The sequence below is a fragment of the Gymnodraco acuticeps genome, unplaced genomic scaffold (genome assembly GCF_902827175.1).
Source record: "Gymnodraco acuticeps unplaced genomic scaffold, fGymAcu1.1, whole genome shotgun sequence".
Lineage (NCBI taxonomy): Eukaryota > Metazoa > Chordata > Actinopteri > Perciformes > Bathydraconidae > Gymnodraco > Gymnodraco acuticeps.
In genome coordinates, this window is record NW_022990370.1 from 1 (window position 1) to 22,074 (window position 22,074).

Sequence of the window (22,074 nt, forward strand, 5' to 3'; positions counted from 1 at the left end):
CCATAACACGAAAGCACATGGCTACTTACATGCAGAATTATGTCATTTTGCATGCTAAGTAGCCATGTGCTTTCTGGGGCTCCATCTTATTAGTAAACCGATTTATCTGGTAAAAGTTCCTTCAAATAAGAGTCCCGATCTTATTACTATCAAAATAAAAGTGCAAAACGAAACTTTACCATAGGAAAATATTGGCATACAAATATAATCACTTCTCTAAAAGGTAACTCATTTTAAATATAGTTATTTATATATAATAATAATAATATTAATATTAGTAATAAGCTTTATATTTGTATAGCACTTATTACAAGAATTGTAGCCAACTCGCTTCACAGCAGTTCAATAGACAGATTAGTATAACATGACAATGTAAGGAGCAGCTATACATTTCAACACATATATCCACGAAGATTAATACATGAAGACTTTGACTCGGACTCGACTCGTACACTCCTTGGGTGACTCGGACTTGGACTCAGACTCTTCTTAGGTGACTCGGACTTGGACTTGGACTCGAACACAGGTAATGATGACTCGGACTCGACTCGGACACTCCTTGGGTGACTCGGACTTGGACTCGACTACGACTCTCCCTTGGTGACTCGGACTCGAAGAGTGGTAACTTGAGAGTGACTTGGACTCGTGAATTGGTGACTTGACTACAACACTGGTATATGATATGATATGTCAATAAACCTTTGAAAATCTTGAAATGTTGAAAGGGATGCGCAAAATAGCCATTATATACCGTCTTTAATTAACTATTAGAGAATAACGAGTAATGAATATGCTTTATAGGGAGCTGCAGATACATTTTTTGTCTTCTCAAGCACCAACAATCAAATATCTCGCCTGATTGTTGGCACTTGACAATCACCTTCACCTAATTTTACTCAAGTGTAACTAAAGTCGGATTTAAGGGTTGTTTATATTTCACATCATTAATCCAAATCTGTAAAGTAACTAAAATAAATGTAGTGGAGTAAAAATCAATCAATCAATCAATCAATGTTTATTTATATAGCCCAATATCACAAATGTTACATTTGTCTCAGTGGTCTTCACAGTGTGTACAGAATATCAGTATGACAATACGACACCCTCTGTCCTAGGGTGAAATACCAGGTTAACCTTAAAGAAAGCCCTCAGGATTATAAAAGACCCCCATCACCCCAGCCACAAACTGTTCTGTCTGCTGCCGTCTGGCAGGTGGTACCGCAGCATCTGGACTAAAACCACCAGACTCAGGGACAGTTTCATCTCATGCACTATTTCACTATTTTTCTTTTTGGATTTACTTGCACTATTTTTTCTGTGTATCTATTGTATTGTGTTGCACTGTTGGAGGAGACTGTGACCCAGTGGCGGATTTAGGATTGTAGGAGATCAGGGGCTTAGCCCAGGAGTTGTTGGGTTGGGGGGGGGGAGGGGTGGTAGTGCAGGGATACAGTGCTATTTTTTATAAGTGGGGGGTGGACCGAACATCCTTTAGGGGGGTCGTTGCCTCCTCTCGGGGGGTCCGGGGGCATGTTCCCCCGGGAAGATTTTTTTTAAAATATTGAAGTTGAAAGCATCAATCTGGTGCACTTTGAGAGCAATATTAACCCTACCTTAATAACACCTTAAAGCGGACAAAAGGCACTGGAGAACACTCATTAACACCCTTTAATGAAGCAAACTAATGCCTTAACTCACTCAAATAGTCGTTTACTTATTAAGGTGAAACGAATGTGCGTAGAGTTTTAAAGGATGCGGATAGTCTCACCTTGATTCTGGCGCATTGCTTATCGTTTTATAGATCTATTCTCATCCACCATCTTTGTTTGTGACGTAAAGAGTGTAAGAGTCACGTTTCTGAATCGGACACTCTGAGTGGATGCAGTCACAGCCAATCAGAGTCTGATTCAGAGGGTTGCCTGTCAGTTATGTTGTTATGTGTACTGAAACGAGAGCCGGTATAATTCCACGCGCGAAAACAAAATACAAATTGGAATACGTTATTTTAGTGTCTTAAAAGTAGACTGAGGTATGAAGGGTTAACGTTACATCTTAGGATAATTTTTAGTCATGTTCTGTATACATACTAACATAAGGGTATACTTAGTGTCAGGGCCGGCCCTAGACATTTTGGTGCCCTAGGCGAGATTATGATTTGGTGCCCCCCCCCCCTCCAAGCAATACACAATAGAATATATAAAGAATAAATGAAAAATCTCTACAAAAGACCAATACACTACAAAAACAGAAACTTATTGACATAGGTACTATACATAAAGGTTTCAAATGTATTCATTATTGTATGAACATGTTTTAAATGGGGGGTGGATGTCACATCTAGGGGGGCCCGGGTTTTTTTTTTAACATTTTATAGTAAAATGCTTCAATCTGGTGCACTTTGTGTCATAGTCTGCTCCATCATTCACCAGTAGTTTTCCATTCACCTGTCTCACCTGTTTTCCACACCCACTCATTAGCTCACTCTCCTTCTCTTCTGCACCCATTAGCTTCTGCCAGTATTTAAACCCGCACCTTACACACACTCTTTGCCAGATTGTACTTTGCCTCATGCTTGTCTTTCCCGCGTTTGAAACTAGATTGCCTACCCGGTTCCGACCCTGCCTGTCCTCGATCTGCCTGCTCTGCCTGTTCCCTGATCCTGCCTGTCCCTCGACTATCCTGTCTGGCCTGTTATCCGACCCTGCCTGTATCCCCGCTGACCGCCTCGCTTACTCCCTGACTCTCTGCCTGTCCCTGACTCACCTTCTGCCCGCTGTCCTCCGGTGCGTTAAACTGCTCGGTTGGAATTCCTCAGATCCAGTGGAATCTCCAATAAAGTGTATTACCAATTCTCCTTGGTTTCTCGAGTGCTGCATTTGGGTTCTCCTTAAGATTGTGACAGAACAATCTGGCCAGAACATGGACCCAGCGCACTCCTCTGCACCTAGAGACCGTTTCGTGAGAGTTGAGGACGCTCTCCAGAGGCAGGAAGCCTCGATAGCCGCCCTGGCCACCGAGGCACATCATGCTAACTCTTCACATGACCAGACGCTAACCTATTTAGCTGCGCAGCTACAGCAGCTAACGGCTACTGTGCAGCAGCTAGTGGCAGGAGTGGCCGCTCCAGCACCTCTTCCTATGCCGTCGACACCAGCTTCTGCATCACCTCTGATGGGATTTACCCCGGAGCCTCGGGTGGGAACTCCGGAGCGCTACGCCGGGGAACCGGAGGGCTGCAGCCCGTTTCTTACGAACTGTTCTATCCTGTTTGCGCTGCAGCCACACACTTTCGCTTCTGAAGCTGCTCGTGTGGCCTTCACGGTCAATCATTTGACTGGGAAAGCCCGACTATGGGGCACAGCTGAATGGGAGCAACAAACACCCGCCTGCTCTTCGTTCCCCGCTTTTTCTGCGGAGCTGCGCAAGGTGTTTGGACCCGTGTCTGTGGGTCCAGACGCTGCAGGAGGACTACTGAACCTGAGCCAGGGTAATGGATCTGTGGTGGATTATGCCATTGAGTTTCGCACCCGGAGCCGCCTCAGCAACTGGAATTCTGCAGCCCAGTGTGACGCCTATCTGCGTGGTTTGGCGGATTACATTAAAGACGAGCTGGTGTCGTTTGATCTGCCCAATTCACTGGATGGGTTGATTGAACTGACTTCCCGCATGGATCGGCGCATCCAGACACGGAGACGGGAGCGACGATCGGCGGGAGTTCAACATGCCTGGGCGCCCCGACGTCCGAGTTTGGCTACGACACCTCACCTCACTCCAGAGCCGCAACCAGGGGGGGATGAGCCCATGCAGGTGGGTCGCACCAACCTCACTTTGGAGGAACGTGAGCATCGCAGACGTCGTAATCTGTGTCTCTACTGCGGCCGGGCCGGCCATTTTGTTTCTCACTGCCCGGTAAAAGGCAAGGCTCAGCAGTAATGGGGAACATACTGGTGAGCCAAACCCCTGGATTTGTTCCCACTCAGAGACCATTGAGCCACGCCAGGTTGCTATTACCGGATAGCTCTCAGGCGCTTGCTGTTTTTATTGACTCTGGTTCGGACGCGAATATTATGGACGAGAAGCTTATGCTGCAGTTGGGAATAGACCGGGTTCTTTTGTCTCGCCCAGTTCCAGCCAACGCTTTAGACGGTCACCTGCTGGGGACAGTGACTCATCAGACTGTACCCGTTCACATGCTCCTGTCTGGGAACCATCACGAAACTATTCAGTTTCATGTTCTCCGGTCTCCACATATTCCGCTGATCCTGGGTTATCCATGGCTCCGCTGCCACAACCCTAACATTGACTGGGAGACGGGAGCCATTTTGGGTTGGAGTCCTTCTCGTCATCTGATCTGCCTGAAACAGGCTGCCGCGCCTCAGCGTTCGGTAAACCCCAGCCAAGTTCCAGATGTTACAGGGGTTCCACCGGAATATCTGGACTTCAAGGAAGTATTCAGCAAGTCGAGGGATACTTCCTTACCACCACACCGGCCCTACGACTGTGCCATCGACCTGCATCCCGGGACCAGCCCCCCCAGGGGTCGATTGTACTCCCTGTCTGCTCCGGAAAGAGTTTCCATGGAGACTTATATCAATGACTCTCTGGCGGCTGGGATTATTCGCCCGTCCTCATCACCTGCTGGCGCAGGGTTCTTCTTTGTAGAGAAGAAGGACAAGACCCTAAGACCCTGTATCGACTTTCGGGGTCTTAATGACATTACGATCAAGAATCGATACCCACTGCCTCTTATCTCTTCTGCATTTGAGTTGCTGCAGGGAGCAACCATATTCACAAAGCTGGACTTGCGTAACGCGTACCACTTGGTACGTATTCGCGAGGGGGATGAGTGGAAGACAGCCTTCAACACCACCTCGGGGCACTACGAGTACCTAGTCATGCCTTTTGGGCTTACCAACGCCCCTGCAGTATTCCAGGCGTTGGTAAATGACGTGCTCCGAGACATGTTGGACCGACACGTGTTTGTTTACTTGGATGACATCCTGATCTTTTCCAAGACACTGAAAGAACACGTGCACCACGTCCAGGCGGTTCTCAAGAGATTGCTCGAGAACTCGCTGTTTGTTAAAACGGAGAAGTGCGAGTTTCACACATCCTCTGTCTCTTTTCTGGGATACATTGTGGGACAGGGGAGTATCGAGATGGATCCTTCCAAGGTTGATGCAGTCACTTCCTGGGCGGTTCCAGAATCCCGGAAGCGGCTACAACAGTTCCTCGGGTTCGCCAACTTCTACCGGAGGTTCATTCGTGGATACAGTACCTTGGCCGCTCCTCTCACAGCCCTGACCTCCTCTAAGGTTATGTTCCAGTGGTCCTCCTCGGCTGAGGAGGCGTTCCAGAACCTTAAGGCCAGGTTCACCTCCGCCCCCATCCTCCGAGTACCCGATCCTGTAAGACAGTTTGTTTTGGAGGTGGATGCTTCTGATATGGGGGTGGGAGCCATCCTGTCTCAGCGAGCAATGAACAGCCAAAAACTCCATCCTTGTGCTTTCTTTTCAAGGCGTTTGACTCCAGCGGAAAGAAATTATGATGTGGGAAACCGGGAGCTGCTAGCAGTGAAGTTGGCTCTGGAGGAGTGGCGTCACTGGCTCGAGGGGACCAGTCAACCTTTCCTGGTGTGGACCGACCACAAGAATTTGGAGTACATCCGGTCGGCCCGCAGACTGAATTCCCGACAGGCTAGATGGGCCCTTTTCTTCACTCGGTTCAATTTCTCCCTCTCCTACCGCCCTGGTTCTCGGAACATTAAGGCTGACGCTCTTTCTCGTCAGTTTGGAGAGGGAGGTAACATTCCCAGGGGCTTGGACACCATCCTTCCGACTCCTCAGCTCGTTGCCGCCCTCATCTGGGAGGTGGAGGAGAGGGTCAAGGCCGCCCAGCAGGACCAGCCGGGACCCAGTGCCTGTCCGCCGAACCGCCTGTTCGTTCCGCAGACGTTGAGGTCTGATGTTATCCAGTTGGCTCATAACTCCAGACTCACCTGCCATCCTGGGATCCAACGTACATGGGAGGTAGTCCAGCAAAGGTTCTGGTGGGCAACACTTTAGGAGGACACCAGGGAATTTGTTAATGCCTGCCCTGTTTGCAATCAAAACAAGTCTTCTCACCAAGCTCCTGCTGGTCTCCTACGACCTCTGCCTATCCCTCATCGCCCCTGGTCTCACATTTCTCTGGACTTTGTTACTGGTCTGCCACCGTCCAACGGACACACTGCCATCTTGACGGTGGTAGACCGATTCAGTAAGATGGCTCATTTTGTGCCGATACCCAAGCTCCCCTCAGCTAAAGAGACGGCGGAGCTGGTCCTGCTCCATGTGTTCCGGCTCCATGGGCTGCCTACTGATGTGGTTTCCGATCGTGGTCCTCAATTTACCTCAGTGTTCTGGAGGGAATTCTGCACGCTCCTTGGGGCCACGGTCAGTCTGTCATCCGGTTTCCATCCGCAATCCAACGGTCAGACAGAAAGAAAGAACCAGGAGATGGAGACGACCTTACGCTGTATAGTCTCCAAGAACCCAGCGGCCTGGGCTAAACAACTGCTCTGGGTCGAGTACGCCCACAACACTCTGGTCAGTTCGGCCACCAAGTTGTCCCCATTTCAGTGTGCTTATGGGTTTCAACCCCCTCTGTTTCCAGCCCTGGAGAGGGAGGTTACCTGTCCGTCCGTCCAGGCTTTCATCCGTCGTTGTCGACGGACCTGGAATCAAGCCCGGAGAACTCTCGTTTGTTCGGCCAACCGGTACGCCTCCTCTGCCAACCGCCGACGTTCCAAAGCACCTGTCTACCAGGTGGGCCAAAAGGTATGGCTTTCCTCCCGGGATATTCCTTTACGGGTGGATTCGAAGAAGCTTGCACCTAGATTCATTGGACCTTTTGAGATTGTCAGGATAATCAATCCCGCAGCAGTAAGGCTAAGACTGCCTCGGACTCTGCGGATCCATCCCACCTTCCACGTTTCCAGGATCAAACCTGTCCGAGAGAGTGCCTTGGTTCCTAAGGTCCCTCCCCCACCACCGCCCCGGATGATTGACGGCGGGCCTACGTACACTCTCCGACGACTTCTTCGTTCCCGTCGCAGAGGAAGAGGAGTCCAGTACCTGGTGGGCTGGAAGGGTTACGGCCCTGAGGAGAGGGCTTGGGTTCCAGCTCGTCATGTGTTGGACCCCCGGCTCATCAGGGAGTTCCATCGGCGTAATCCTGAGCAACCGTCTAAGACCGTCACGTCGACGGGCAGAAACACAGGGAGAGTCTCTCCTCTTACCGTCAGCTCTTCAGAGGAGGACAGCGAGGGGCCGGCTTCTGATGAGGACGCAGATGCCGACAGGGGGCAGGAGAGGGAGGCCAAAAGAACTTTTTCAGATGAGTATTAATCCCACCTCCCACCCTCCTCTGTAGATTAGCATTTAGGGACGTCAGGAGCCGTCCATTAAGGGGGGGGTTCTGTCATAGACTGCTCCATCATTCACCAGTAGTTTTCCATTCACCTGTCTCACCTGTTTTCCACACCCACTCATTAGCTCACTCTCTTTCTCTTCTGCACCCATTAGCTTCTGCCAGTATTTAAACCCGCACCTTACACACACTCTTTGCCAGATTGTACTTTGCCTCATGCTTGTCTTTCCCGCGTTTGAAACTAGATTGCCTACCCGGTTCCGACCCTGCCTGTCCTCGATCTACCTGCTCTGCCTGTTCCCTGATCCTGCCTGTCCCTCGACTATCCTGTCTGGCCTGTTATCCGACCCTGCCTGTATCCCCGCTGACCGCCTCGCTTACTCCCTGACTCTCTGCCTGTCCCTGACTCACCTTCTGCCCGCTGTCCTCCGGTGCGTTAAACTGCTCGGTTGGAATTCCTCAGATCCAGTGGAATCTCCAATAAAGTGTATTACCAATTCTCCTTGGTTTCTCGAGTGCTGCATTTGGGTTCTCCTTAAGATTGTGACACTTTGAGCACACAATTACTAGAGACCTGATAGGAGGTACAACTCTAAAACACCCATATGAAAAAAATCGGTTTACATTTTAATAACCAAATAAGTATGTGAACATAACCAATAACCCACAGCCAATAACAAATAAATGTAACATATTTATTTATTTTATCCTTATTATTAATATTGTAGTTATTAAATGAAAATCACTCATCAAACAAAAGTAGCTTCTCTTAAAACTTTAAGAAAAGAAAGTGCAAACGTGGACACAAATATAGCCAACGGAGCTCTTACAACTGAGGTTATTGCAAATAAATTAAGATAATGAACAACATTACACACGCTATAAATCAAATGAAACAGGCAATCAGAACAACAAGTCTCTGCTATGTTATTGTGTCCTTTAATTAGTCCACATCCTTAAAGTCGGACACGTCTGGACTTCCTTGCTGCAAATTCATTTATTGTATCGTCAAATTATATTTGCCCCGAAACCTCGTGATTGATGCTTATTAAAGCTAATCCATTGAGGCGTTCTTGAGCCATTGACGACCTCAGGTATGTTTTAATGAGCTTCAATTTGGAGAAGCTCCTCTCCCCAGCAGCAACTGTTACTGGAATAGTGACAGCAATCCTGAGGGCCACCCACATATTTGGATACACTTCGTTCATTTTCTTCTCCTGTAGGAAAGTCAGAAGTTCCAGGGTGGTCATGTTGGCTTTTGGCAAAGCTGGGAAATTCTGCATCTCCAGTGCAAGTTCCCTCTTATCCAGGTCTGACTGTCCACCCCAGCTCAGGGTGTTGCTGAGTGTTTCACACTGCTTCGTCAGATCTTCCTTTGGCAGGTCAGGGAAGTTGAGTAGCACCCCAAACTTTTCCTCTACTTCACCTAAGGCCTTGAATCTCTCCTGCAGTGATGCAATTGAAACATCCACCACCATATTGAATAAAGAAACTTCGAGTTTCTTTAGTGCATCACTCACTTGCTCTTCCGGGGACTCATAGGAGAACTGTCTCTTGGTTGTTCTCTGCCTCTTCTGCTTGAGAACAGCTTCCACATTCATTTGGCCACAGATGTCTTTTGGCAGATGCTTGGGCAGAAGCAAATCCATCTGTTTTTCTCAGGAGGTCAACAGCAATATTCAGCTGCATTGACACTGATTGCAAAATGTTGCTGACAAGTTTGATGTTGGTCAGGATGTCATACCATACCACAGTGCATATTGCAAAGCGGTATGATCCAACCTCTTCAGCCAAAGATTGTGCCTCAATTTTTACAACTCCATCTGTGGCTTTACGCTGCGTCCACACTACAGCGTCGACAGCTTAAAAAACAGTTTCCAACGCGTCTGCCCATTCACTTTGAATGGGGTGACGTCACGTTGCCTCGCTTTTCGCCGAACTGAATTGTGGGTAGCATAGCGGTCCGTCTCCGCCGGAGACGCCGGAGTAGCCAGCGCCAGCCAATCAAATCCCGTTTCTGAAAATCTGACAGCTCAAGCGCTAGCCAATCAAACCGCGTCTAAGCTGAGTGAGATATCCCGCCGTTGATTTCTATATTTCAAGAAAAGATGGAGGAGAAACTATTTATCGCCGTAGCAAATCACCCGGTTTTGTATGAGCAGACCCTCTTCACCTACCGGGATACAAACCGGAAGAACCAGTCATGGAGGGAGGTGGCAGAGACAGTGGGGTGAAACTGGTAGGTTTTTGCCTGTTTGGGGAGTTTATATATATATATATTGCTCGCATAAAATCCCTGGGGTTTTTTGCTTTGTATGTCGGGGGCGGGAGATTCATGTGATTGGTTGTTGGTCGCGTTGCTCGAATAAAATCCCCAAGCTTCAGACACTCCCAGCTCCAAGCTTTTTTTGAAGCTGTAGTGTGGACGCTCCGTCATCCCTCACCTCTAGAAGTGCATCTCTGACTTCTGCAGCCTGATACCTTACAGCCTCTATGCTGTTGATCCGACTCTCCCATCTGGTATCAGACCATGATTTCAATGTGATGTTCACATGGCTTTTCTCACTGTATCACTCAGTGCTGGCCAGTCAGCAGGATCTGAGGGGGCTGCAATGGTGGACTCACATACTGTGCTCGTTATTCCTTCACCTGCATGCAGGCAATCCAAACATGCAAAGAAGTTATTCATGATTCAGTTTTCATTATTTATCATAATAATAACAATAATAATAATGACAAAAAGTAGTGTATTAACGATTACACAGATACCATAAATGTTTGGCAAAACTTACATTCTTCAGAGTGTGATGGACATGGGAGATCAGATGTTCCTTCTCCAGCAACTGGGGGCTTTTTGAGGTATTTCTCAAGTGCAGCTGGAAAATTATAGGGTAGATATTAGCACATTACAAGCAAAAACATGTATATACAGTCAGGCAAAAATAACTGCTGCAATCTGCCTCAGCTGTATGCAAGTTCACAACTGGCCTATATAAAAGTTAGGTCTGGACTTTGAATCAGGGGGTAGCAAGTTTGAGTCCCACTATAGTCAGCATGTCGTTGTGTCCCTGGGCAAGACACTTCACCCCAAATTGCTCCTGTGGGGATTGTCCACAGTACTGAATGTATGTAAGTCGCTTTGGATCAAAGCGTCTAACAAATGACATGTAATGTAAATAATAACACATGCCCATATTGGTTGGTCAGCCTCACTTTATACAAAGGAGCAGTTATCCAGATAGCTTTCTTCTGGCTAACATTCACATTATTTCGTTACAGAAGCATATAAAACAAAGCATTGCACAATAATTAGACATTAAAAAGAGCAGAAAATAAACAAATTCTAAAATATAATAGAAAATAAACAGAAAAATAAATATATAAATATATATATAGGCCTACACACAAGTTGACCGTGAAAATAAACTATCTGACAAATTAAACACTATTGGAGGATTAATTTACAGCTATCACAATAGAAAAGTAGTATATTATTTACAAAAAGATTATATAAGAATAATAACACATAAATAAAAACTTTAAATCATTTGTATTTATCATTCTGTATCAGAGGCTCGCGGCTAGCATGGCATCAAAGCTGTATCATGGGCAGGCTACCTCCTTAGCTAGCTAGCTAGCTTAAAATCAAATGTCTAACGGTACAGTAGATACTGACTTTTTTCTTTTTTACACAAACCGACGTACCTCTGTCTTTGACTTTCGATTCCTCCTGTTCGTTTTTCCGTTTCCTTCCCGTTGCCCCTGAAGGCTTGGACCTTTTCATAATGCTAATTGTTTGCCTCTTGCTGTTGCATCGTTGCAATCTCCGACACTTTCAGCTGGAGCTGCCGCGTCACTTTGGCTGTGAGCCGCGGCCGGTGGGTGCCAGATAAGCGACCATCCCCCCCTTTCATCACTTACAGTTACAGCGCCCATCGTACAGGGCAAATGCTAAATGTTGCCGCCGGCCCGGGGTGCAAAGAGTGTTTACTTTATTCAATTATTAATGTAAACGTATTACATCAAGGGCATAACATTAGGCAGAATAAAAAACAAAAACAAAATTTAAATTAAAAAAGTTTTTTATTAATTTTGTTTTCTTCTCCCAGCGCAGCGCCCCTCCAGATCTGGTGCCCTAGGCGACCGCCTAGTTCGCCAGTGGGAAGGGCCGGCCCTGCTTAGTGTGGTTACTTCATGTTTACTAGCTATAACATTAACGTTACATCACTCTTTTTCACTTCTTACTCAGTCAGCCAGAGTGCAGATATCACCATTAGATTCACAAACCTGAAACATCATCCATTTCTTGACTGCTGGTGATAACATTGTTGTCAGCTGCTGATACTGCTGCTGCTGCAGCTTGTGGCGCCGGCTGCTTCGATGACAATAACTTTCTAATATCCATAACTGTATAGGCTATTAGCTTAAAACTCGCCAGGCACTAGGAAGGATCACTTCTTCTTCAGGGCAGGCTACGCAGTACGCAGGTTAATGTCCCACAGTGGCTGCCTCTCTGGTGGACTCCGATACCGCACATTACATTACTCCTCTCTTTTTTTTTTAAGTGAAACATCCGGGGCTTTTCAGAAAACATCCGGGGCTTGAGCCCAAGTAGCCACCCCCTAGCGCCGCCACTGTGTGACCTAAGATTTCATTGTCATAACTACAGTGTAGTTAGGCCTATGTGCGCATGACCAATACAAGTGTGTGTGTTGGGGGGGGGGGGGGGGCGGGTGGACACGTTCGAGTCCTGTTTTGGATAGTGTGCCGTCGATGGGTTTAATTTGTTTTCTGAAATGCTGTAGCGTTTTCTGAAATGCTGTAGCGTTTTCTGAAATGCTGTAGCATTTTGTGAAATGCTTTGGTGTTTTGTGAAATGTTGTAGTGTTTTGTGAAATGTTGTATTGACTTGAACTTCAGGGCCACCGTAAAAAATATTGCTTTAAAAAAAAAAATGGTCCTGTGGTATAGGTATTTTGACAAGCAATTGTGTTGAATTGTTTCGTTTATTAATGCTACAAGTCTACAACATAGCGTTTCGTGAGGCGGTTGTCGTTGTTGGGTGAAAAGCGAACAGCTGTTTTTGCTGCGGAGCGCAGTGCGAGCAGTCTCCCGTGCGGGAACGCGCTACACTACAGCCTACACTACAGACTTTAGCGCCACCTAACCATTCGCCAAAAATGTTTTTAATACCAGCGGTAACCGGCCAAGTGCCGAAGCAAAAAACAATCTTCAAATAAAAGAATGTCACCGGAGGAGTTAAAGGAGAGTGACAGGGAGTAGGAGAAGAAGAGGGAGAGAAAGTTTCAGCCAGCTTGATCGATGGAGTTGGCTTCAATATGATGCCAATATAAACAAGGTCTTCTATCGGCTCTGTACATCAATACCGACCTATGCTGACAAGTAAGTGAAGAGTAGAACAAGTATAAACAGGGGTGCACATAACTTGTTTGCCCTGGTTCTCAAAGGAGCACCTGGAAATGTTGCTTGGTGCTCATCCTTAAAATGAAATAAACAGTAACTTTCGAGGGGTCTTGACTTTATTTGCCAGACACACGGCACTGAACACACATGCAGAGGTGAACACAAGACAACATTAGCACGACCAGTAATCCTACAAGCTGTCATCACTACCCTCCTGACTGTTCTCCTCTCTGTCTTCCTCTCTGTTCTCCTCTCTGTTCTCCTCTCTGTTCTCCTCTCTGTTCTCCTCACTGTTCTCCTCTCTGTCTTCCTCTCTGTCAGACATGGTAGCTGATGATGTAGGCCTTCTACTTTCTCTCTGGTTGAGTCTGCGATTAGCTGCTTGCATCCACAAGTCAACAGCTGGGTTTGGGTCGAAAGTCTCTGTTGTCATCTTAGACAAGTGGATGTAATCAAATAATGTGAACATAACCAATAACCTACCATAGCCAATAACCAATGAAGGTATTTGTGTTGTTCAATCATATCTTATTTTACCTTAACATTTATTTATTTATGCATTTTTTTAATCTCTCCAGTTTTAAAGGATATTTTTGGTTACTGTCCTATAGTATACGAGCATGCTCTGAGTGTTCTCTTGAGGTGTCTTTTACTTATGTGAAACCCGTGCCTATTGCCAAGCACCAGTGGCGTAACTATCGACGGTGCAGCCGGTGCAACGCACTATTGAGACCCCCGACGCCAAGATCAGAAGCTATATTATAGCAACCGGTCTATGTAGGCCAGAGGTGCCCAGTACGTCGACCGCGGTCGACCGCCGGGGCAATGCTGGTAGATCGCGAGTCATTCATAAAAAAAAAAATCCAGCTCCGTTAAAATAGACAAAACTGGTTTTGATCCCTCCTCCCTTGGCCTCCCTGCCACTTAATTCAGGAGTTTATTTGATTGACAGAAAAAGCGACCTATCGCTTTCCAGTCTGTTAACCCAGAATGCAAAGCGATACAAAATCAGTCAAGTGCCGGGAAAACTCAAATTAAAGATCAAATGCAAAGCTTTTTGTATAATTGCCAGTACAATCAAAATCATATAGCTACAACACTATCTAAGATATTGCAGTATTAAAATCGGAGATAATATGAGTCTGGCAATGCGCAATATTAATTTTGTTCAACCCCCAACACCAAGTCCGACGATTTATTTTCTCCGCCGCTCCTCTGCAAGATGGCGGCGCGTGACGTCAGATGTGCCAAACATATTTCCACCTGGCTTATCAATCACAGCGGCTTCCGCCGATAGTACATTACATTACATTACATTACATTGCATTTAGCTGACGCTTTTATCCAAAGCGACTTACAATAAGTACATTCGACCAGAAAGACACAACCTTGAAGAAAACAGAATCATATAAGTACATCAGGTTTCATAGAGCCAAACATTTCAAGTGCTACTCAACTGGCTTTAGGTAAGCCAGTCCTTTATTAGTATAAAAGTGCTTCGTTAATAGTTCTAACGCTCGAAGTGGAGTCGAAAGAGATGAGTTTTCAGTTTGCGCCGGAAGATGTGCAAGCTATCTGCCGTCCTGATGTCAATGGGGAGCTCATTCCACCATCTTGGAGCCAGGACAGCAAACCCACGTGTTTTCGCCGATGGGAACTTGGGTCCCCCCTCGCAGCGAGGGCGCAACGAGTCGTTTGGCTGATGCAGAGCGTAGTGCACGCGCTGGGGTGTACGGTTTAACCATGTCCTGGATGTAGGAAGGGCCAGATCCATTCGCAGCATGGTAAGCAAGTACCAGTGTCTTGAAGTGGATTCTAGCAGTTACCGGAAGCCAGTGAAGGGAGCGGAGGAGCGGAGTGGTGTGGGAGAATTTAGGAAGGTTGAAGACCAGACGAGCCGCTGCATTCTGGATGAGCTGCAGAGGTCGGATGGCACATGCAGGTAGACCAGCCAGGAGGGAGTTGCAGTAGTCTAGGCGTGAGATGACGAGAGCCTGGACCAGAACCTGAGTCGCTTTCTGAGTCAGCTGGGGACGTATCTTTCTGATGTTGTAAAGCGTGTATCTGCAGCAACGGGTTGTAGCAGCGATGTTTGCAGTGAAGGACAGGTTGTTATCTAGGGTCACACCCAGATTCCTTGCAGTCTGAGTCGGGGAAACAGAGGTGCCGATGTTGATTGTTAGGTCAAGAGTGGGACAATCTTTTCCCGGTAGTACAACTAGTTTCGTCTATCATGTCTGATTCTGTGTAGACTATAGACTAAAAGCTTTAGGAATCCAAACTATAACATATAATAAGTACCCTGTATCAAGATTGATGCAAAACAAGTGAAATTTGACCTTTTTAGAGAGGTTTAGAAAAATAAAGTCCAGGCGCTCTGAGTGAGCCTCTGAATTAGCCCCGAGCGAAAAATGCTCGCAGCGGCTTCCGCCGATAGTACAACTTAGTTTCGTCCAGGGGCGGACTGGGAATACAAATCAGCCCGGGACTCTCGACCGGCCCACTTCGGTACCGCCGGCCCACCGCGGTACCGCAAGTAAATACCGCTAGTAAATTGTCGACTTGTATTATCACTGGCCCCACCATTGTAACCACTGGCACGGAGCATTCGTCCCAAAAAAATCGACTAATAATGAAGAAAATTAACACATTTGTTGCAATAGTAATTTATGCACTAACTACATTACTACTTGTACTACAACATTGTAATCATCAGTTCTTCCTCATTTTCCTCAATTGTTCATATTTGGTTTATTAAAATAATGATATTGTGGTCATTGTTAAAAAATGTCTGCTATTATTATTATTATGAGTAGCCTATTATTATTTGTATAATGCACTTTCTGCCTTCCTGTCATTAGGAGTTAGACATGTAATGGCTATGTAATTGATTTGATTAGAACCTTCATTATCCTAAACTGCTTTTCGCCAATACCTTTATATTGTCTACTCTTCACTTCCTTGTCAGCATACTGTAGGTCGGCATTGATGTACAGAGCCGACAGAAGGCCTTGTTTATATTGGCATCATATTGAGACGCATCCTAAAACCAGGAAGTAAGCTGCTGGTTCCCTCGACAAGGGTTTTGGAAAATAGCTGGAAATAAGGTCTGTGGAAAACAAACCTGTTTGATAAATGCACGTTTTGTTCAGCCGGATAATCTCCACATGTCTACCCTACTTTTATAATTTTCGAATCATAAATCTAATCGATAGATTATAAAAGGGTTTTAGGACGCGTCACTGCAGCCAACTCCATCGATCAAGCTGGCTGAAACTTTCTCTCCCTCTTCTTCTCATACTCCCTGTCACTCTCCTTTAACTCCTCCGGTGACTTTCTTTTATTTGAAGATTGTTTTTTGCCCGGCGCTTGGCCGGTTACCGCTGGTATTAAAAACATTTGGCGAATGGTTAGGTGGCGCGATAGTCTGTAGTGAAGGAGCGCGCTCCCGCTCACGGGAGCCTGCTCGCGCTGCGCTCCGCAGCAAACAGCTGTTTGCTTTTCACCCAACAACGACAACCGACTCACGGAACGCTATGTTGTAGCTTTGATAAACGAAACAATTTAACTAAATTGCTAGTCAAAATACCAATACCACAGGACAATTTTTTTAAAGCAATATTTTTAGTGGCCCGAGCGAGCAAGTGGAAAGTACATTATGCTGGCCCGGGGTGTCTAAATAGTGCTTCCGGGCCATTTAATGTCGAGCCCTGCCGGTTACCGGCCGGCCCACATCGTCCGACCGGCCCACTTCAGTACCGGCCCATCGGGATTCGTCCCGATGGCCAGTCCGCCCCTGGTTTCGTCTATCATGTCTGATTCTGAGTCGGAGGCCACCCAATATCTGGAGTATGTTGTCGACATCCAACCATAACCATATCTATACGAGCCTCTGATGTCGAAGAGGAAATACAAGGAAACGTCACCTGATATCACCATGAAAGTGCTGATGGCGATGATTCAAGTTCGCCATCTGAGGAAGAGGCCGAGGGTGCTGAGAATTGGTGTAGATGTGGAAACTGCCAGACCATGCCTACAAGCCGAGAAAACAAGTGCTGCCACAACTATGGGAAAGTGAAGGAAGAGATGGGAGAAGAAGTCTGCATCACCGACTGTAGGACGTTCGACATTTTCCGTTATGAGTGGAGGAGCGATGAATGAGCTGCAGATAAACTACAATGCTAACAGTGAATTAGCCCCGAGCGAAAAATGCTAACCTATCACTCCTAGCGCCCTTATTACTTATCCTAGCTCCACATCCAACACATTGTTTATGATCGTAAAGACACAGAATCTAACGGTGCCCACCTCTATAAGCAATAAAACTGCAATTCCGTTATCTGCGTTATCTGCTGTGCTCCGTGCGCTTTGAAATCTAATCAAAAGTTGTTTACCTCAATTCTTTCTTGTGCTGAAATATGGAGGGGACGGCTCCGGGTTTCAGCCTCCGACGTGCTATTAATGCTTCTCCACCAACAGACTTCATGATAGCAGGATCAACGTTGTATGCATCACACGCGAAGTGGTCAGAACACAACTTGCTCCATTTAGTCGGTTGCCATCCAACACGATTCACTAAAAAAAATCCATTTTTTGCGGATGATTTGGTCTTTGGGAAATGCATGTAAAACTCTCCCAGATCCCGCACCGTTCGTACAACAAAAAGCTCAACAATAACCCATGTCAATTCAGTTTTCTTTTCGAAAAACATGTGACCGAGACTGCCGAGTCGGGATATTTGGTCCAGAGACTGTTTGGCCACTATTACGTCACGCGCGCGGAGGCTGCTGGGAATTACATGTCAGAAATTCAGACGGCTTTGGGTCGAGTTTTGGATCAATAAAAAGCTTTTTTTGGGTGTATTATCTCGATTTAAATAAAATAAAAAATACAGGCAGTCTTAAAAACAACATTTCTATAAAAATGTAGCATATTTGGAAGCTTTGCATTTGATCTTTAAGTTAAAGAGATAAACAACAAAATGAGTGCAGGACCGAGCAAGAAGCTAAAGACATACCACTTCCACCCAGAATGGGAGGAAGAATATTTGTTTGTGATGTCACATTCAAAGGTTATTTGCCTTATTTGTAAAGCAAGCGTCGCTCTGCCAAAGAAAGGTAACGTGGAGAGGCATTATCGGAGTGTTCACAAGGCATATGACAGCGACTTCCCTCCGAGTAGCGAGTTGAGAAAGAGAAAGGTCATGTATTATTCCTACACAAACATTATCTCGCAGTCTTAGTGTCGTCAACTCGTTTCTAATATGCAAAAAGACAAACAAATGCGTATGTGGTGTATTTTTGATCTTTCCAATCGAGACGAGATCTCTCTCTCCCGTCTGTGTGCGAGGGGGGCGGGGCAGTTTACACACACGCAGCTGCTACATGCAGCAACATACGGCGGGGATGGCGGAGAGAAGCGCTCCAAGGTGTGGTTAAATGTTACCCGTCTTGAGGTGGACAATGCTCTTTGCCAAGAGTGTTTAGCATGTAAGGGCGGTGATACGAGCAATGTGTCTAAACATTTAGCAAAAGTGTTCCACATCCAGACGGAGGAATGCACCGGGTTCAACTGTCTTTCTAGTAGCTCTGTAGCCCCATCCACGAGTAACGTTTCCACGTCAGGTGTTATGTATGCTAGCAGCAACACACGGAGTTAACTCCATTATACAAACATGGGTTAATGATTAGAGGTAACTGAGTTACTCTTTATTTTGTTAAAGTTTCAGCTATTCTGTTTACAGTTCTGTCATCAGATTATTTAATACGATTTGTTAAAACACTGTTGTTTCTTTTGATGTGAAATATTATTTATTTAATTTAAATAAAAACAATGTTAATTTTGTTCACAATTTGTTAAGTTAATTTAACAATATATGTATTTTTTAATCAAGTATTCATCTTTATTGTCTTCATTGTTAGTTTCCACATGCCTAAAACAACCTCAAGCTAAATCTAAAAGTTGATGGCTAAATAAGAGCATTTGAGAAATTGTGCAAGGCATACAGTAATAGTCCGAATAGTCGATTAATCGTTTCATTAATCGATAGATTAATCGATTATCAAATGAGTCGTTTGTTGCAGCCCTATTGTAGTTATCCCATATATAAATAAAACGTGTTATTCAGCAACCCTTGCAATTTGGGATTTTATTTTTGGTTGGTAGACCTCGGTGAGCTGGTCATTTAAAAAGTAGCTCACCAGCCAAAAAAGTGTGGGCACCCCTGTAGTAGGCCTACCGGCCCATTCCCCAGAGACAAACATCAAGGAAACAGGTTTAATCCTCTTCTTAGTTTGCTGTGCCGTTGTCAGGCTGTGGTGGTCTGAGGCCAGGGCAGGATGTTGTTGATAGCCTATACATGTGGCGCTTCTGAGTGGTTGTGTATGTCCGTGCGTGTGTGAGTGCATCAGCGTGCGCTTATGTTTGGGGCGATGGGGGGGGGGGGGGCCCAAAACAATATTTGCACTGGGGCCAATCACAACCTTGTTACACCACTGCCAAGCACTGATGTTATATCTTTATATTTTAGGCCAAGCTCAAAGTAAAAATCGATGAACCGCTCCATTGTTGTGGTTTCTGTGTTGCCGAACTGACCCAGAAATACATTGAGCTAAATGAAAGGTTTTTGCGAGATCTCGCAAGCATATTTATTTAAAAAAAAGAATTCTACCAATTTTTTTTTCTTCTCCATGCCCATAGGGGGCTCCATAGTTTTGCATGTAGCAGCTCACATTTTCTTATGTTTCTGTAATAACAGCTTCTTTAGCCTTCCGACACATATAATGAGGCTGAGACTCTGAGCACGACCTCCTCTCATCTGTGGCATTCTCTGCATTCCCCGGCAGCGATTACAAGGCTGATGCACTCACAGATAGAGCACACACCAAAAGGGTCAATGAGCCCAACAAGTATGCCATCACTAATGAGATGAGCCACATACAAATCCACATCACACAGACGCCTGTAGTGGAACAACTTCTGAACCATTTCAGGCTCCATGACTGAAGTTGTATGGTAAATGTAAGAAGATACAATCATTGTGAGATTGATTATATGTTGAACCGCTGGCGGCAGCGAAATACACCACATGGCTTTTAAACAGATTACTCCAGATGATAGTTTCTGATTTTAGCTCACCAAAGATTAGGATCGACTTGATTCACTTGTTGACTGAAAAACATGTTTTGTCCGTAGGAAGATGATCACTTTGCTCTCTGAAAGAGTTACATAACATATGCCTGGGCTCTGTGTTGTGTGGGCAGGAGTGCACTAACATCCGAGGGAGGAAATATCCTCCGACTGTCACACAGAGTTAATGTGGGTCAGCATGCAAATGTGCTCTTCTCTGAAAATCTGCCTCTCTCATCTGCTTGTATTTATAGCAGTCCCAGGTTGTGTGGGCTTCTACATGTGGGTTAACACCATGTAGGCTGCTCCTAGATAAGGACCAGCCTACAACAAACCAAATCTGGTATTTAGTTCTTAGAGGTCTCCTTTCTATTATGTATTGTCACGAGATGCATTATCTTTTTTACTGTTAGCCTGACTTTGAGTGGCCTTTTTGTGAACTTTCCCAGACTTTTTCATAATATTCAATAAAACATTACACATGTAAGATTTTTGAAAATATAATAATCTGTGTTTTTCTGAGTTCATAAAATGATATTGATCTCATGTTAGTGTTAAAAACAGAGCTGGAGTCAGGACATGGTTAGCTTAGCTTAGCTTATTTTAGCATTACATTACATGTCACTTGTTAAGACGCTTTTATCCAAAGCGACTTACATTCTCAATACTGTGGGCAATCCCCACAGGAGCACTTTGGGGTGAAGTGTCTCAGGGACACAACGACATGCTGACTGCAGTGGGGTTTGAACCTGTGACCCTCTGATCCGATCTACCATCTGAAACACAAACACATCTTATATTCAAGAATCTGAAACCAGCAAACAATTGGGAGTTTTGCTTGAAAATGACTAAAATAATAAAGCAATTATCAAAAATGTTGCTGATTAATTTTTCAGTTGATGGATTCATCAATAATCAACTGTGCCGCTCTACCTCACATTGTATGCTGTCTGTGTATCCATGCTCCCACTGAAGCAACACACTCTCACTCCCTAAGCGTCCAGGAGCGACGTTTAGTCAGTGTCCGTGGCGTCCAGTTGTGACGCTCCTAGGCTTCTTCAGTGTCATAAAGGGACGCAAATAGCTTTCAACTGATTGCAATGTATTCCCATCTGCGGCGGGATTTGACGCTCATGGAAGCACGGCATTCGTTTGTGTCGGCTGCCCTTAAAGGCAATGTGAGCGTCTATTCCCATTGGATAACGGAGAATTGTACACCCGGAAGTAAGTATTCCTCTTACTGTCGATTGATTTTACAGTGATATCTGCACTACTCATCGACTAAAAAACACCAGATTATCCTTGTTAATTACACAACATTGATTGGTTTAAATTGTGTGCAATGCTTTTGTATTTTTCCCCTTCGATTCGGAGAAACAAATATTTTTTCTGAGTAAAGGATGGCAGAAAACACTACACTACCCAGAATCCCCAGCTATCGTTTGGACTACACCATGTGCTCTGTTTGACAAACCCTGTGATAGTCCTCAAGCTCTGTGATTGGAGAGTGTGCTCCGAGGGTTACGCCGATTCTCGAACAGCACTTGAAATGGGATGGAACCATGCACGGCAGACTGTCCAAAACTGGATTTGAACGGGTCCACCGTGTCCCCCCCTCCCCCCCCCCCCCCCCCCACCCCGTCCCCAGAACTACACATGCTGGCTATTCTGTTTCGCAACATGTTCTCTATCTATGGCACGTCTCTACTGGGAGTTGTAGTTTTAAAAGACGTTTTCGTATTTCCCATAATAAGAAGTGGCCAGTATTAAACTGTGTACATCCCTGGAGGTTTAGGGGATAGGAAACACTCACATTTAAAACATATAATTAATAAATGGGTGAAAATTGCTTGTGCCCATAATGGGCAGCATTAATATATATACACACATGCCAGCTAAGGTCAGAAGAGCTTTATTTAACAGCTGGTCTTATGTTTGTGACCCCTGTTGTTAATTGATAACATTACATTACATTACATTAATTGATGAGCATGAAACATGCACTTGTCATGGTTCAGAGGCACATTTTGCAAATATGGCAGTAGCCATCGATCAGCTTAAGATAAGATATACTTTATTGATCCCAAGTTGGAAACATTTGCTTTACATCAG